The 17,915-nt window shown below is 36.8% G+C and overlaps 1 non-coding gene across 1 annotated transcript; it reads left to right on the forward strand.

The window, feature by feature from the left end:
- Positions 1 to 17,474: 17,474 nt before the first annotated feature.
- On the forward strand, positions 17,475 to 17,581 carry LOC128582660 (U6 spliceosomal RNA). The gene has a single exon (XR_008379107.1). It is a non-coding gene; the product is annotated as a U6 spliceosomal RNA (small nuclear RNA).
- The last annotated feature ends 334 nt before the right edge of the window (positions 17,582 to 17,915 follow it).

Genomic DNA, 17,915 nt, shown 5'->3' on the forward strand with positions numbered 1-17,915 from the left:
TTATATTTTGTAGATATAGGGTCTCACTATATCTTCCAGGCTGGTCTTGAGCTCCTGGTCTCAAGCAGCTCTCCTGCCCCAGTTTCCCAAAGTGCTGTGATTATAGGCATGAGCCACTGTGCCAGGCCAATTTGATTATTTTTCAACATAGTAATATTTTTTAGTCAATAAATCTTTTGCTAACGTAAAAACTACCATTTTGTTACCTATCAAAAATCTATATTCCCACCTGGTACTTGAATTTTCTTTATGACACCACAAAAAAGAGGTGACTGGTTATATAAAAAAAAGTATATAAATGGAATTATTACTACTTACTTTGAAAAATGCATCCTCATTTGTAAAATTCTTACCTTAAAAAATATTTTATTTATTTTTATGGAACTATTCTCCTTTCCATAATTCCACCTTTGCAATTTCATTATATTACAGTATTTCACATATTAAAGTATCATTGAAGATATTTGATCATATTTTTATTTTCATGTATTACCTTCCTATCCCACTGAAATGCTTGTCTTTTCTTCAGTTATTTCATATGTGTGTATAATTGAATTTTCTTCACCATCCAGACATATTTCCTCTGACATAAAATAATCTTTCCATATTCTTAGAATTACACAGCTACACCATGGTGCAGAAGACTTACAAATTTGCCACAACCACTGTGACATTAAACAATTTTTATGTTCATTGAAATATCTGATTATTCAGGTAAGTCCTGCATTAGTTGTGTTAAGTTTTTTTTTTTTTTTTTTTTTGGTTTTCCAAAATCTTTACTTACTAGAAAGTAAATAAAACATACCATAATGATTATAAATACACTCTTAGCATTAAAAAGGCCTTTCCAATTTGTCTTCTCACTGTTTCATACCCTCATTCTGAACCCATGGGTTCATTCTCTTCTCCTGAACAGACACATTTTAAAATAGTGGTAATTATTTCTCGTGTGCACAACTCCATCTGTAATCAGTAATTTATTCTACAGTTAACCGAATGAACTGAATGTCCTTTACATGAGCTCCTTGTACTCTTTCAAGACCGTCCATGCTTCCCAACATTTTTCTGTGGTTCCATTGTAGTAACTCTCATTTTGTCCATTCTAAAAAGGTTTGCTAAAATGTAGAATCTTGGACCTCTTCTGTTTCTCGTGATGTGGCATCTGCTTCTCTGCTCAGGCCCTTCAGGCACATGCTTTCTATTAGACAAGCATTAAATTCTTTGGCATTTAATAAATAGATGATGTAAGTCGCTGAAGGTGGGAGAGGAAATACTGAGTGATAGATAACATTTTCTCTCAAGGAATTCTTCATCTGAAGTCCACCAGGCACAGTGGAATTCCATGCAGTGCTAATAGCTTCTGCTGTAAGGGCATAGCTAATTGGGTTCATAGTCCATGTTAATATAAACAGGTTATTCAACCTCCTTAGCATTTCTGTTTTGTAAAGTGGTGATAATAAAACCAATTACTGTACAAAATTGACCAAGAGTGTCATAGATCGTAAGAAATATTGTGTGTAAAATGCTTAGTGAAGTGTCTGACTTACAATAAATATTCCATATGTTTGGGCTTTTGCTCTCGTTGTTATTTTCACCATCAGCATTCCACATCACCCTTGAAACCTGGCTCAGCTCCTGGGAAAGGGCGGTGTAACACCTCATCCCAAACTAGTTCCTAAACTATTTACCCTTAAGTGGTTCCTATGTTCCAGATCCCAGAAATGTAGAAGGGGAAATATATAATAATATATAAAAGTTCTGCTATTATTTCAGTTTGGGGTTAGAGCATGATAGAATTTGACATTTTCCTTTCCTAAAATACTAAATGTATACTCTCAAAATTTATATTGTGAGGAGTCAAACATTCCATCCCATGTTCTTTTTAAAGCAAATCCTACTATTAATAAAGGTGTAATCATATTAAATATTACTTCTCCCATTGAAAAAAAATAAAAACATGAAGAACTGACAATAAGAAAATAAATTACAAATGAATCCAACGTGAGAAATTTCCTGTAGTGGAAATCACTAGCGTGCTCGTCAGGATGCCCACTGATGGGGAATGGGCAGAGCAAACACCATTTCACCAGCGAGTCCTCTGTCCCTTTGCAGTTCTCGGCCTCTTTTCTCTCATAATCTTGTTTGCTTAAAAAAACAACCGGCTACGAGATCACAGGAGACATGGTTTTGCCTTTTATTTTTAGGGATACATAAAAATTCTCTAGGCTTTGAGCATCAGCATCAATATTAGCCTGCTGAAAACCATGTTTTCCCTCATATTTTATTTCAGGACAGCTGTCAACCATACGTGAGTGCTCAACAGGCCATCTTCTGGGCCATCTGATGTGCTGTGTATTGATGACTTATTATTTTCACTTGTACCAACTGTTATTCTCATGCTCTGAACAGCAAGTATTAAAGATAGAGACAAGCCCGTGGTGGCCCCGTCAGTCACACTCCGTGCTTGACAGTCTTCAGACAGAAATCTCCAAGGAGAAAACAGGTATCTGTCACGTAGTGTTTTATTTCAAATCCTTAGTACTTTACCCTTTCCACGGTTGGTAATGTAAGTGATGCACGGAGCTTAAACTAATGGATTTTTTTAAATTTCAAACTGTATAGCCGTGTTTTTCCTTTGCATTAAGCACTGAGCAGGTGGTGTTTTCTAATTGTTTATGTTTCATTTTTTTTCTTCCATCATGAGGGTTAGTGCTCCAAGATGTACACAGTGGCATTTATAGTTAAATAAAGGCAGATGAATGAAAGAGTGATGTGCATGTTTTGATCAGAAAAGCACTTAATTTGAGGCCTCTGACAATAGCTGTGTGTGAGGTGTGGCTTCGCCCTGCCCTCAGTAATTCAAGAGTCATTCAACATCATCCAGCTGTGCTTTTTCTCTGCTCTTGTCGCTTGTTAAGAAATGATGAATTGGAGCAAGTAATTAGTAAGAGAAGGTTCATGACATTATTGGCATTTAACAGAATCAAGTTTATCTGCAGCAGCTGGTAAATATTTGGGAGGGAAGTTTATTGGAACCATGAAGAAGGTGCAAAGGATGCCTGCAGCATCTGTTTATACAAGTTACTGGTCTCTGCCTATGGTCAGGAGGTATGTAGGCAGAATCACAGACAGCAGAGTTCTCATCTAGTGATACAGCGGAAGACACCTTTTATAATTCCTCCCTTCCATTCTCATTATAAATCAATTAGAAAAATATAAAAGATATCATGTTCAGTAAGGATTCCTAGTACAAGCTTATTAGCTCACGGGCCTCCCCCACCCTGGCCCCTTGGAGTTTCTTTTTTCTTTCATTTTTTTTTTCTGTTCTTTTCCGTTGTCTCTCCTGTCCCCTTTATTATTTCTTCTTCTTCTATCAAATCTGTAGTGAAAACACATACAACATTTTGAATTGATCTCCTACATGGGAGGAAAGAATGGGAAAGTCACTGTAAGTGGAGCTAAGAAAGAGTTAACAGCTTTATGAAAAGGTAAGATTAGGGTGGTGCCTGTGGCTCAAAGCAGTAGGGTGTCAGCCCCACATGCCTGAGGTGGCAGGTTCAAAACCAGCCCTGGCCAAAAACTGCAAAAAGAAAAGAAAAGGTGAGAATATTGCTGCTCTTTCTGATTTTCTTTCCTTTCTATTTCACATACTCTTCCGTTCCCATTATTAATTATTATTTATAATATTATTGCTAATTATTTTTAGTGAGAAATGAAAGAGCATTTAAATCATTGCCATCCATATTAGTAAGCATGAAATGGTTTGAAGAGTCAAGAATTTCCTAAGTAAAATTTTTTTATATTGGTGCTGTAACTTTGATCAAAGACCATTTATGTTTATATTTATGTACATACACTTGAATTTTATAAATATGTAACTGTACTGATACATTTTATACATCAACATACAAACATGAAAACTTATAACATGATATTCAATAATAGACATGTAATAAAAGTTACAATCCACCCACTGAATCATCTCGCAGGGAAGTAGGAGTGCACAGATCACTTTGGAGGCCTTAGGGAAAAAGGTAGAAAATAAGATTCTCCAAAGCCAAATATCTCATTTTATATTGGTGCTTCTTTTATAAGAGATTGTAGTTAGTCATTGTATATTCAAGTAATAGCATAAAAGAAGAAATATTGAAAAAGATAAAAAATTCCTTACATTATGGAAGCTTATGAATAAAATCATTTAAATTTTTTTCTTAGATCTATCAAGATTATTTCCAAGAGTCTTCTGCAAAAACTGTAGCCAAATTAGTTTTCATTAGAAATAAGAAAGTTTGGCTACTTTCTTATGGATACTAATAGTGAATGCATAGTGAATAAATACATGTTGAGCAATTTCTGGTACAAAACTATAAAATCCTTTAATGTGGGTAATGCAGAACATTTAAGAAATTAAGACAAGTACATGTACATAAATGCGTTTGAAAAAATTTGGTCAAATACTTTGAAAAGTCTTTCCTGACTTCCACAAGTCAGCTAAACGTCCTTCTATGGTAGAGCGGTGCCTGTGGATCAAAGGAGTAGGGCACCAGCCTCATATACTGGAGGTGGTGGGTTCAAACCCAGCCCTGTCCAAAAACTAAAAACTGCAAAAAAAAAAAAAAGAAAGAAAGAAATGTCTTCCTATTTTAAGCATTATGATAACTTTTACTTTATATTGTTAACTACCTTTTCACTCCTTTTTTTCCTAGGTAAACTGTATATTTTCCTCAAAGCCTGAATTATTTCCTTTTCTTTCCCTAATACCTGGTATAGTATTTTGCACTTGAATGGTGTTGGGAAACAACTCTCCAAGGGTTTTTTATGTTTCTTTGCAACTTTTTTTCTGAACTATCTTTTTTCCCTCACATTAACAAAAGGGTACATAAACTTATGTTACGTTGTTTGTGTTTGTTAGGAAAATTTCAGTTGTATTTGAGTCCTTTACCCAGGAGGTGTGCCACATACCCCCACATTATATACCTAGGTGGGGGCTTGCTGAGCTCTTATTTTCCTTTCCGCACTACCCCGTCTTGAATTTAATTGTGTTTTTCTCATATGGGCCTGTAGTTGTTCATCAACTAGTTTCAACCATGAATGGATTAATAAACTGTGGTCTAGCTACACCATGGAAAGCTATTTGGCCATAAAAGGATGGAGATTTTATACATTTGTATTTACCTCAATGGAGATGAAGAACATTCTCTTTGGTATAGTATCTCAAGAATGGAAAAACAAGCATCTTATGTACTCAATACTAATTTAAAACTAGCAGATGGACTATCTTTTCAAGGATGTTTGTATGGAGAACAACTTTGGGAGAGGGACAGAGTATCTTCCTCTAAAGCAAGGGCAGTTGGCTTTAGGATAATAAAGATCACATCTCCCTCTAAAGTACAGGTTTACTTATAGCCCATCATAAAATAATTGCATTTTCTTAGACTTCAGTAACTCAGCTCTGATATAAATCTTCCTGATTTTAACATGTCCTGATGTCCCTCAACTTTGTGAGTATAGTCACGTTATCCACTACCCTCTTCATTAAATATTTTTGCTGTGGAAATGACTTTTTATAGATAAGTGAAAGACACTGTACATAAAGATGTTAACTATGGAAATGAGATATTTAAAAAGTTATATATTGAGAAGTAGTTTAAATAACAGTATTGAAAACAAATGTTTCATTTTCCAGAAAGCTGCAACGACATTTAGTGCAATAACACAACACTGAGGCCAATTTCTATTAACTGTAATTTCTGGCAAAATGCCCAATCGTTTGCAGAGTGTGAAATAAAGGATGATAAAGATCAGTAAGCCTGAGACCTACGAAAATAAAATTCCTCTTTTAATTATGAGATATTTTCTGATTGCTATCATAGGTAAGAGAGAGTCTATCTCTGACTTCTCACTTCACCTCAAAATTAGAATAATTCTGTGAAAATCCCAACTTAATGGCCTGTTTTCTCAGTTATTATTGGAAAGCATTTAGGGACATTGATAAATGACAAGACATTTTCTAAAGGCAATTATAACATCATTAAAGAGAACAACTTTGTTGATATCATCTACAAATCAGGATACTGAGCTATTTTTTCTAGAAGTTAGTCACCAGAATATATTAAGTATTTTCTATATAGTTAACATTTTATTTATTTATTTATTTATTTATTTATTTTGTGATTTTTGGCCGGGGCTGGGTTTGAACCCGCCACCTTCGGCATATGGGACCTGTGCCCTACTCCTTGAGCCACAGGCGCCGCCCTATAGTTAACATTTTAATAGGCATTTCAGTTGCTAGGAGAATATGAAAGGAATAAATATCTTTTCTGAAGAACATTGAAGAAATAAAACCAGAGAAAATGAATTAAAATATTCTACTAGTTATAAATGATGTACATCAAATAATATTGAGAGGACCTATGTTAAAATAGTCATGTTTCAGATAATAATAATTTAAGAAAGGCTTTCTTGGGGCAAAATATATATATATATATACACACGTTTATAAAAAATATGCCTAGAGCAGAAGTACAGGTTGGAGCAGAGAAAAAGAAAATTGAAAATAAAATCAAGGGCATTTGCAAAAGTAGAAAGCTAATGAAAAAGAAGTATCCGCAAGGAGAATGGACACCAAATACCCCCTTCTTGGAAAGGGAAAACACCCCCAGAAAAGGGGGAAAGCAGAGAAATAAGCTGAGGAAGGCAGAATAAAAACAGTTTAGCTACCTTACTTTTAAACAAATAGTTAAATCACTTACTGAGCAGTTTCTGCTTTTAGTGGAAGCCTGGGCTGTAAGGCATATAGCTTGAAAACACCGCTGCGGGGTCTGTAAGCAGTCTGAAGAACAATGGCCATAGTAGTAGCCATAGTGTGCAAGGACTGGGAAGGAACATTAGCCAGGCCCGCCCCTCTCCAGTCAACAGTCAAGCAAATACCCCTTGTGGGAATTTGTATAATGGCCAGGGCAGAGATCAAGGGAACAACTGGAGCCCTGAGATATGGGCAGGAGGGCTCATACCTTAACCACAGAGGGAAATGCCTCTGGGTGGAGATAAAGGAAAATTCCTCTTTTCCACCAATTCTTCAGAGAGAGAAGAACTGATGTCACCACCTCTGCTCCACAGAGAAACTAGAGGAGTTTAACCTTTCCTGAGGAATCTGTGTGTGTGACCACAAACAGGGGCTGCCCCCACACAAGGCTCAGGTTTCGGATTTGTCAAGGCTGCCCAAACCCTTAAAGTTAATGATTATAGACAGAATAAGAACTAACATGCTTACTCAGAGAAACTGCTGACGTTTTCACTCCCTTCCTCAGCTCACCCTCTCAGCTAAATGAGAAAATAGCCTTCAATAGAAGCTGAATGGAACAAACACTCATGGCCATTTGCTGAAGCTCCACAAGCTAGATATAGTCCCCAGTGTCCCACCTTTGAAAATTCTATTGTGCCTGTTCTGCCTCATTATCTCTCCCCATTTTTAAATTTATTTTTCTCCAGTTGATTGCCACTAGTTCCACAGGTCTTAAAGGACCCTGTGCCTGAAGCGGGACCCTGGCCTTATCATTTGGAGCACTTAGAGTTACACAGGTTGGTCAGAAAATAGTGACTATTTCAAGAAATACAATTAATGGCTTAGTGCCCATAGCTCAGTGGTTAGGGTGCCAGCCATATGCACTGGGACTGGTGGGTTTGAACCCAGCCAGGGCCTGCTAAATAACAACAACAACAATTACAAAAAATACCCAGGCGTTGTGGTGGGTGCCTGTAGTCCCAGCTACTTGGGAGGCTGAGGCAAGAGGATCACTTGAGCACAAGAGTTTGAGGTTGCTGTGAGCTGGGATGCCACAGCACTCTACTGAACTCAATATAGTGAGATTCTGTCAAAAAAAAAAAAAAAGGAAGAAAGAAAGACAGTTAATGAAATAAATGGAATACAACTGCACAGGATGACTGGACCCAACTGCATGTGACTTACAGAGGCAGCACTGTAGACTCATGGAAGTGAAATGAAAAAATGTTTTTCTAATATGATAATAATAGTTAACATTTATCAAATACTTATTATTTTTAGTAACGTGCATCTATTAACTAACTTAATTCTCATGAAAATCATACAAGTTCTCTTGTATGTCTCTTGTAAAGTCTCTTGACACTGGACACTATTTTCAGTTTATGGAAGAGGAAACTAAGGCAACAGCTCCTTTACATTCCATTGTATGACCATAGGTCTTCAAAGCCAGGCACTCTGGAATCAGTGATATGCTTATAACCATTACACCATATTTCTCCTCAGAACAATAATTATGGATGTTAGTAAAATTTTACAAAGAATTGGGTCGAGTATCATTGCAATGAGTACAGGGGATAAAAGGTAACTGTACCTTTTCAGAGGAGGTCAAATCTTAGGTAAAAAGAAAACAAAAACAAAAACAAAACTACAAAGTAAAGGAAAAAAAAACCCTCCCAAACCCAATGTCTTCTTCTTTAGCGCAATGTAGAGGGATAGTAATATCACCTACGAATTGCTGCTGTTCATTGGTACAATAGAGGTCGATTCATCCATTCATACACAGAGCTAAGTATGGGTCACATATAAAGAGGAAAAAATGTAGCAAGTATGTGCCAGTTAGAAATTCTCATTAAGTAGCAGGCATCTAATTCACAGCCACACATACAATGAATCTTGCAAGTGGCAATGAAATGTAGGCTGCACTATATTGAGTCTCCAGAAGAAAGCTTAGGCAGATATAAGAAGGTGAAGAAGAGGGAAAGCATTTTGGAATGGGATTTTTTTTTATTATTATGCCCCACAGGGTAATGTGTTTAACATACATATTTCATAATGTAGGTTTCTTAAGAAACCCTATAAGAGAACAAAGCAACTTAACTAACACAAACATACCCACCAACACAATCTCTGTTAAATAATCGAATACCTAGCTTTAAAGAGGTAAAACATTATTATCATACTTTATTTGGTCATGATGTTCATCCCATAAATGTAATTAGAAACAAGACTTTAAAATAGCAAGATAACATTTTATTTCCCACCACTCTTCCTTGTTTTAAAGGTTTTTTTTTTCTGGTTATCTACATAATAATGTAAACAACTTGATCTTTTTATAATTAGCACCTAAATAAAATTTGATTGGAGTCTTTCTTGGCATTAATTACATCATTTTAAAAACGTATCAGTATTTAATATTTATGTGACAAAGGAGACTTAGTAGGAGATCTGGACTTTTATTTCAACGTGGTGGGAAAGAAGTGTTCCCTCCCCAACCTTTGCCTGCCATGTATCTGAAAAAGGCAAAGGAATATCAGAAATGTATAAAGAACTTTAAAACTGAGGAATGGGAAATAATCTTATTAGAAAGTGGGTGATAGGCATGAGTAGAAATTTCGCTGAAAAAATAAATACACTTGGGAAAGGAGAGCATGGAAAGATAGTAATTATTATCAGCCTTAGGGAAATAAATTAAAACCACAAGGAGCTATCAATACACACCCACTAAAATGGCTGAAATAAAAAATATTGACATCAGTGAATGCTAAAGAAGCCTACATTGGTGGTGAGAACATGATATGGTAAAACCACTTTCTAAAACAGTGACATGTTCTTTTTTTTTTTTTTTTTTGAGACAGAGTTTCACTATGTTGCCCTCAGTAGAGTGCCGTGGCGTCACAGTTCACAGCAACCTCAAACTCTTGGGCTCAAGTGATTCTCTTGCCTCGCCTCCCAAGTAGCTGGGACTACAGGCGCCTGCCACAACGCTTGGCTATTTTTTAGTTGTTGGTGTTGCATTTGTTATTGTTGTTTAGCAGGCCCAGGATGGGTTCAAACCTGCCAGCCCTGGTGTATGTGGCCAGTGCCCTAGCTACCGAGCCCAGTGACATGTTCTTAAAAAAAAAAAATTAACAACTCCCATACAACACTCAGACATTTACACTAGCAAAATAATTACACTCACAGACTTTTACAGTAGCCAAATAATTACACTCACAGACATTTACAGTAGCCAAATAATTACACTCACAGACATTTACAGTAGCCAAATAATTACACTCACAGACATTTACAACAGCAAAATAAAACATGTTCATATAAAACCCTATGTACATATCCACAGCAGCTTTATTCTTAATAGATCAATACTGGAAACAATCCAGATATCTTTGAATAAGTAAATGGCTAAACAAATTGCAGTGCATCCATACTGTGAAGGGTTACTTAGAACCAAAAGAAACAAGCTATTAAGACCCGAAACAATCACAATGAATCTTCGGAGAATCATTGTAAATGAATAAATCTGATCAGAAAAGATTACATAGTGCAGAATTTCACCTACATAACATTATTGAAGTGACAAAGAATGGAGAACAGATTGCTGGCTTTCGGGGGTTAATGACAGAGTAAGAATATAGGAAAGTGAGTGTTGCTATGAAAGAAGGACACGGCAGATCTTTGTGGGAATAAAAACTATCTCAATGTTGACTATATCAGTTCTCCATATTCTAGTATGATGTGGTAAGTATACATTTGCAAGATGTTTTCATTGGAAAAACAGAATGAATATTACATAGGATTTCTGTATTATTTCTATATTTAAACCTATAACTATATCAAAATTTAATAGTTTAATTGAAAAAAGTTCTTAAATCAATAACTAATTCTCTCAACTTTAGAAGATAGAAAAGGAAGACTAATCACAAAGAAAGAAAAACAAATATTAAACATAGGAGTAGAAATAACTCAAGCAAAACAAAAAGAATTTGAGTCTTTGAAAAGATCAACAAAATTGACAAATAATTACTTGATGAATAAGGAAAAAAGAGAGAGAATATGTAGATACCATAATCAGAAACAAATAGAGGTCACCACTACCAGCTAAAAGATAAGAATTATAAAGGATGTACTATGAAACATTTTATGCCAACAGATTATACAATTTATATCTGATGTACAAATTCCTAAGGAGGACATAAGTTATCAAAACTCAAACAGAAATAAATAGAAACTCTACATAGACTAATTCAATGAAATAAAGATATCAAAGTCACAACTAAAATTATTCCATAAAGAATGACTTCACTGGTAAATTATTTCACATATTCAAGGAATAAATGACACCAATCATTGGCAATATTTTTCAGAAAATAGAGAAGAGAAACTTCCCAATTGATGTTATAAGGCCTATGTTGCTGTGATACAAGAGGCATACAAAGAAATTTCCATGAAGAGAGAGAGAAAGAGAGAGAGAGAGAACCTCTGCAGATCAAGATACAAAAAATTCACAGAATAAGGGAAAGTGACTTCAAAAAACGAGAGACAGTAGCTACAAATTGAGAGAGAATGTATGATAGAATCAAATGATAGGATATCCCAAATTGAAGGGGATCAATGAAAGCACAGACATTACTGGTAAACATGTGAACCATCCTGGAGTAGAAATCAAGAGAACTCTCTTTAAAGACTAGATAAAATTAGGAAGGCTGGAACCAACTTTGAAAGCAGGTTCACTGAATATTCTATTAACTGTTGATTCTATTCTCAAGCTTTTCAACATTGTAATGGAAGTTTTAGCCACCGCAATTAGGGAAGAAAAGGCGATCAAGGGTATCCATATAGGGTCAGAAGAGATCAAACTCTCGCTCTACGCAGATGATATGATTGTGTATAAAATCATACACAATCATATGTGAGATGTCTTAAAAGATTGAATTCCAGCCTTGATAAAAATACATCTCTGAGATGTGTAGAGTTAGAATCTAATTGTATAAGTGACACTGCAAATGGAAGATGATTCATCAATTTCAAACCTTTCCTGCAATGTAATACTGGAGGAAAATTAATTGGGCAAACATAATTAACATTCGTGGTTGTTAATTACTTTGCAGGGAAAATGTGCTCACTTAAAAAGACTTGATTAAAACATAAATTTCCTTAATTTAGTAACGTGGATGGAGTCGGCAGTAATATTTAAGTGATTTTTATTTCAGATCCTTCATCGTAAAATGATTTCATGAAACCAGTTTCTGTACTATCTCTCCACTGTGTTCAATCCTGTATTAATGATCTTAGGGTTCTGTAACAAAATGGCATATATTGGATGACTTACACAGCAGATATTTGTTTTTTGTGGTTCTAGAGTCTAGAAAGCCCGAGGAAAAGGTTCTAGACAATTTGATTTCTAGTGAGGGACTTCTTTCTGGCTTGCAAACAGTTGCCTTCTCACTGTGTCCTCACAGGGCAGAGAAACAAAGAACTGAAGAGCCTCTTCTTACAATGAGACTAATCCCATGAACTGCCCTCATGAACATACCTAAATCTAATTACTGACCCAAGTCTAATAACTTACCTAATTCTAATTACTTCCCAAAGACTCCATCTCAGAATACTATCACAATAGGGGTTAAGGCTTCTGCATATGATGTTTAGGAGAACACAAATATTCAGTCTGTGACAAAGCCATGTAAGTTAAAAAAGGCCCAGGGCAGGAGGAAAGCAACTGGTATTCAATGGTATCACCTCCAAGCAAGGCTTTTATGATGTAAAATAGGATCAATATAATAACATGAATTTTTAAGTAGAAACATATCTGGTCATAAATGGTATACATACTATAATCAACACTAATAATGTAGTGTTGTAAAAATATTCAATAGTGTCTTTTGTTTAACCATATGTAAGAAGTTAGTATTCGAATAAACTGCTAGAATAAACTACTATAGAATTTATGGCTTAAAACAGCAGAGTTTTTTCTCTCCCAGTTATAGAGGACAGAAGACCCAAATTAAGGTGTAGGCAGGGCCACACTCCCTCTGAAGGGAGGAGGATTCTTCCTGTCCTCCTACTGCTTCTGATGGCTGCTGTCACTCCCAGGCTATTTCACCATAACTCCAACCTGTCTATCTTGGTGCTGTGTCTCTGTGTGTCTCAAGTGTCCCTGACCCATGCTAAATGCAGGATAATCTCATACTGAAATCTTTAATTTAACTGTAACTGGATAGCTCCTATTTCCAAACCAGGTAACATTTACAGGCTCTGGGATGGACAGCGACCCTAGAACTTGACAAGCCTTTGGAGGATGCTATTCAACCCCTTACAAGGTAGGATTGGTAGAACTCACTTCAGTTTGGGATATATTTATCTTTCCCCATAGGAGAAAAATTCCCATCTCAGTTCATCTTGGTATCAGTACTGGTGTGAAATTCAGAGACATATAGAGGTAAAATACTAGATCCCACCACATTTAGAAAGCTGGCATACTAAAATTTATAAACAAGGTAGTGTGAGGGTTAGTTGAGAATGTTGGTACCAGTTTACGTACCTTATAATAGCCATGATCATGCTTCCAGGAATTTTCCACACCATAAGTGGCTAAAAAATAGAATCAGTTAAAGAAAAAAAACAGATACAATGAAAAATTATACACTTTTGAGGGAACAAAAAATCTGTCAGCATATTTATTTACTTCTCTCATTGTATAAACTCTCAGTAGTGCTTTTTCATAAACATATGGAGTGTTTGGAAACTGTATCAAATGTGCAATTAAATTAAAATGTGAAGGCTATAATATATTTTAGAAAACAATTTGAATACTATGCTATACCAATTTTACAACAGCTTACACATGCTATAAATATTTCCTTATTTATCTTAAAGAACTAACAAAACCTTATGTAAAAAGCTCTAGTCCCCAAATGCATTTACAGTGTTATTACTATTTGCCCAAAAATGTGTATGAATTCAGCAAATGTAAGATTATTTTTCAACAACAGAAACACATACATTATCCACAACAGACATTCCAGTACTTTCATGGAAAAAAAAACAAAAAAACAAAAAAACACTGAATTAAATCATTTTTCTTGAAATGGTTATTTTGTTTATGAAAGTTCACACAAGTCTTTACAATTTGCTTTAACTGTTACACATTCTTTAATCTAAAAATTTAATATACAATTTACATTTTAATGTATTCTTTCTTTATTTCAAAATATTACAGGGTGTACAAATGGTGTTGTTATAGGAATAGATTTTGTTATGCTTGAATAGAGTTACGTGTGCCCATCACCGGATAGTGTTCATTGTACCCATCAGGAAGGTTTTCTCCAAACCCCTCTATTCCCCTCTGGCCATGTGATTTCCAATGTGTTTTACTTTCCTATTTGCATGCGTGTATTTATCACTTAGTTTCAATTTAATAATGAGTACATGTAGTGTTTGTTTTTATATTCCTTAGTTACTTCATTTAGGATAATAGTTTCCACTTCCATCCAAATTGTTACAAAAGGCCTTAACATCCTTCTTCATGGCTACATAGTATTCCATAGTATAGATGTACCATATTTTGTTAATTGACTCATGAATTGATGGGCACTTGGGTTGACTCCACATCTTTGCGATTGTAAATTATAATGCCATAAATATTAAAGTGCAGGTGTATTTTGATATAATGACTACTTTTGCTTTGGGCAAATACCCAGTAGTAGAATTGCTGGATTAAATGGTAGGTATACGTTTGGTTCTTTAAGGAATCTCTATACTGTTTACCATAAATGTTGCCTCATTGCTCACAGGATTTCCACCTTAATGTTGATTTTGGCCAGTCTGATGACCCATGTGCCTTGGCGACTGGCTCTTTACAATGAATCTCCCACGTGTTTATTGAGATTCTTATATCTGGATGTCTAAATTTCTAGCAAGACCAGAACAGGAAACTTCTTTTATTGCCTCACATAGGTTTTCCAGCCCTTGTGCATTTTCTTCTTTCTCCTCAAGGATGCCTATGAATTATACGTTTGGCCATTTTACATAAGACCATAGTTTTGTAAGGTTCACTCAGTTCTATTAATTCTCTGCTCCTTACGTTTGACTGAGTTAAGTTGAAAGAGTTGTCTTCAAGTGCTGAGAAGATGATTTCTTCCTGTTTGGTCTAGTCTTAAAACTATCCATAGTGCTATATTTCCTTGAATTAATTTTTCATTTCCAGAAGTTCTATTTTTTTAATATGTCAATTTCTTTTGTGAAAATTTCCTGCATTTCCTGAATTGTTTTTCTAGTTTCTTTGAGTTGGTTTAGATTTCATTGATATTCCTTACAATTCTTATTTGGATTTTTTTTTTTTTTGGCCAGGGCTGGGTTTGAACCGCCACTTCAGGTATATGGGGTGGATGCCCTACTCCTTTGAGCCACAGGTGCTGCCCCATATTTGGAATTCTTTATTTTTATTTTGGCTGAAGTCCATTGCTAGAGAGCTAGTGTTTTATTTTCATAATGTCCCTTTGCTCTGATTTTTCATACTTCTAGAGTTCTTTCACTGATTTATTCTCATTTAGGGCAACCATCACTTCTTGTTTTTGGTTTTCTTCGATGGGGTTTTGTTCTTTTCCCTCATCCCTCACTCATAAGGGGGCGCACCTGGCATGTCTCCGGTAAGAAAGATCCTTGGTCTTGGCTTGTGGATGCTTCTATGGTGGTAAGGTGCTTCATGGATGCCTTGGTTATAGATGTTTTTAGCTTAGTGATTTTCTCAGTGTTAGTTGTTTGTAGACTGTAGCAGTTGTGAGCTATGTATGTGTGTGAGTATATTTCTTGTCTCTCTTTGATAAGAAAAGATGGATATCTTTGAGATCATTTCTCTTTCCCCTGTCCTACAGCCTTAACAGTATAGATTATATTAGCATAGCCAGTTTAATCTCTGAGACAGTAGTTGCTGCTTATGAGTCAGGATCAATCCCATCCTATATGGTTGAGTTAGTAAAGTGCTGTGCAGATAACCTCTATGTCATTAGGTGGCACTTGCCTGTGCTGGCCCTGATCCCCTGGAGAAGCACTCAAATGTCCCGTGTGATGGATGGGGCCATGGAACTTCCAGATGAGCCCTTAACCTCTGCAGCAGAGGCAGGTAAGGGACTGAGACTAGGTAGGGCTAAGTTGTTTTATCAGGGTTCTAAGGTTTTCTCCCAGTTTTCTGGGTAAAGCCACCAGGGAGGGGCTGAGGTGGCCCCACACAGCCAGAAAGTCTGCTTCTGGAGGCAGGGGCCATCTGAGATCCACATTTGCCTATTGGGAGTGAGTTTTGCTCATTTCTTCTGTACACTGCTCTGCTTTCTCTCCTGGTGTCTGCCAGCACATGGGAGCTCAAAGTAGCTGAATTCTCCCATAATGGCACTGTGGGCTGGGAGCTGCCCTGTCCAGGATCCTGCCCTGGGTAAAGAGCACTGAGAGAATGGCTTTCCTGGTAGGGGTATTCCATGGGTGCACTGTGGTTGGAATCCGCACTGTGTTCTGTTTTTAGTTCTGCCCATGTAGGCTCCTATGCCTCTTAAGATTAGTTCACAAATCACCCATGCATTCCCCAGAGGAAATAATAAGTCCTGGGGGTATGGTACTTGCCTGTGGGCCTATCCTTAGGTCCCTGAAGATCAATCCCTCACCATGCCTTGGAGAAGTATTCTGGGCCAGCGTTGCCTGTGGGGTGCTAAAGCAGGTTTCATGTCCCTCTGCTTTGATGTACCCTGCTCTGTTGGAGCAGCTGGACAGACAGCACCAGGGAGCACCATGAGCAGAGAGCTCACCTCCTCTGAAGGTCTTTAAGAGAAAAAGTTTGAGCCCCAAACTCTGTGAAAGCCCCAGTGGGGGAAAGCACCAGTTCCTGAGATGCCCAGCTCAAGAGTCCTTCTCTGCAGTTATGTTTGGGGGACAGGAGAGGAGAGCTTGAATGAAGGAAAGCTACCATTCTAGGCATCTCTATCCGGCTCTCTGGAATGCAGCTCACCCAAGTGTCCAGACTCTGGGGTCACATAGATTCCCTGGGGTACACTGGTCCCTATGGCTCCTGCACTCCGGTGGGCTGTAGTTGGGAAATGTTTGTGTGGATATAAGTGAGATGAAAACTAAGAGGCTGAATCTCTCTGGGGAGGACAAACATGTGTGGTGGGTGGAAAAACAACATGGTGCTTCTCAGTTAGGATCTGTGGTGATTGGAAGCAACCCTGGGGTGCGGTGGTGTCGCTAGCAGGATGATGCTTTGTCTTTAAGAAGCTCCCACTTCACTGACAGCATCAGCGTTTGGGCTTGTGAGAGTAGAAAGGCTCTCCACCAGCTCCAGGGCCTGATGACTGCCAGGGATGTGTGTGAGAGAGAGAAACAAACTGCTTCACTGACCCTTTTTTCTACACTCCAGGCCTCTCAGGGATTGTCCGCTGCCTGGGACTGTTCTGCTCTGCAACTTCTTCCTGTAGAATCTTATATATGTTCTGGCACTTTTCTCTTCGAATGACACCCAATATATGATGGTTTATTTGTTTGTTTGTTTTATTTTCATCTAAAACATTTCCTTCATCCTAAGAAGGTCTGGGAATTGGTGTCTCTGGTCAGCCATCTTGTTTCACTTCCTGGATTCTTTTATTTTTCCATTTCTTATGTGCTAAATAATACTTTCATCCAAAGTAGATAACAAAAAGAAAATGCCGTGCTTGCTTCGGCAGCACATATACTAAAATTGGAACGATACAGAGAAGATTAGCATGGCCCCTGCGCAAGGATGACACGCAAATTCGTGAAGCGTTCCATATTTTTTCAGGCAAATGGAATTCAGAAGAAAAGAGGAGTGCAATCTTATTTTCAGATACATGTGGATTTAAAGCAACTAAAGTCAAAAAAGACAAAGATGGTCACTTTATATTGGTCAAGGGAAAAATACAACAAGAAGACATTTCAATTCTAAATATTTATGCACCCAATTTAAATGCTCCCAGATTCTTGAAACAAACCTTACTCAGTCTGAGCAATATGATATCTGATAATACCATAATAACAGGGGACCTTAACACTCCTCTTACAGAGCTGGACAGATCCTCTAAACAGAAATTAAACAAGGATATAAGAGATTTAAATGAGACCCTAGAACAAC

Source organism: Nycticebus coucang, chromosome 3 (genome assembly GCF_027406575.1).
Source record: "Nycticebus coucang isolate mNycCou1 chromosome 3, mNycCou1.pri, whole genome shotgun sequence".
Classification (NCBI taxonomy): domain Eukaryota; kingdom Metazoa; phylum Chordata; class Mammalia; order Primates; family Lorisidae; genus Nycticebus; species Nycticebus coucang.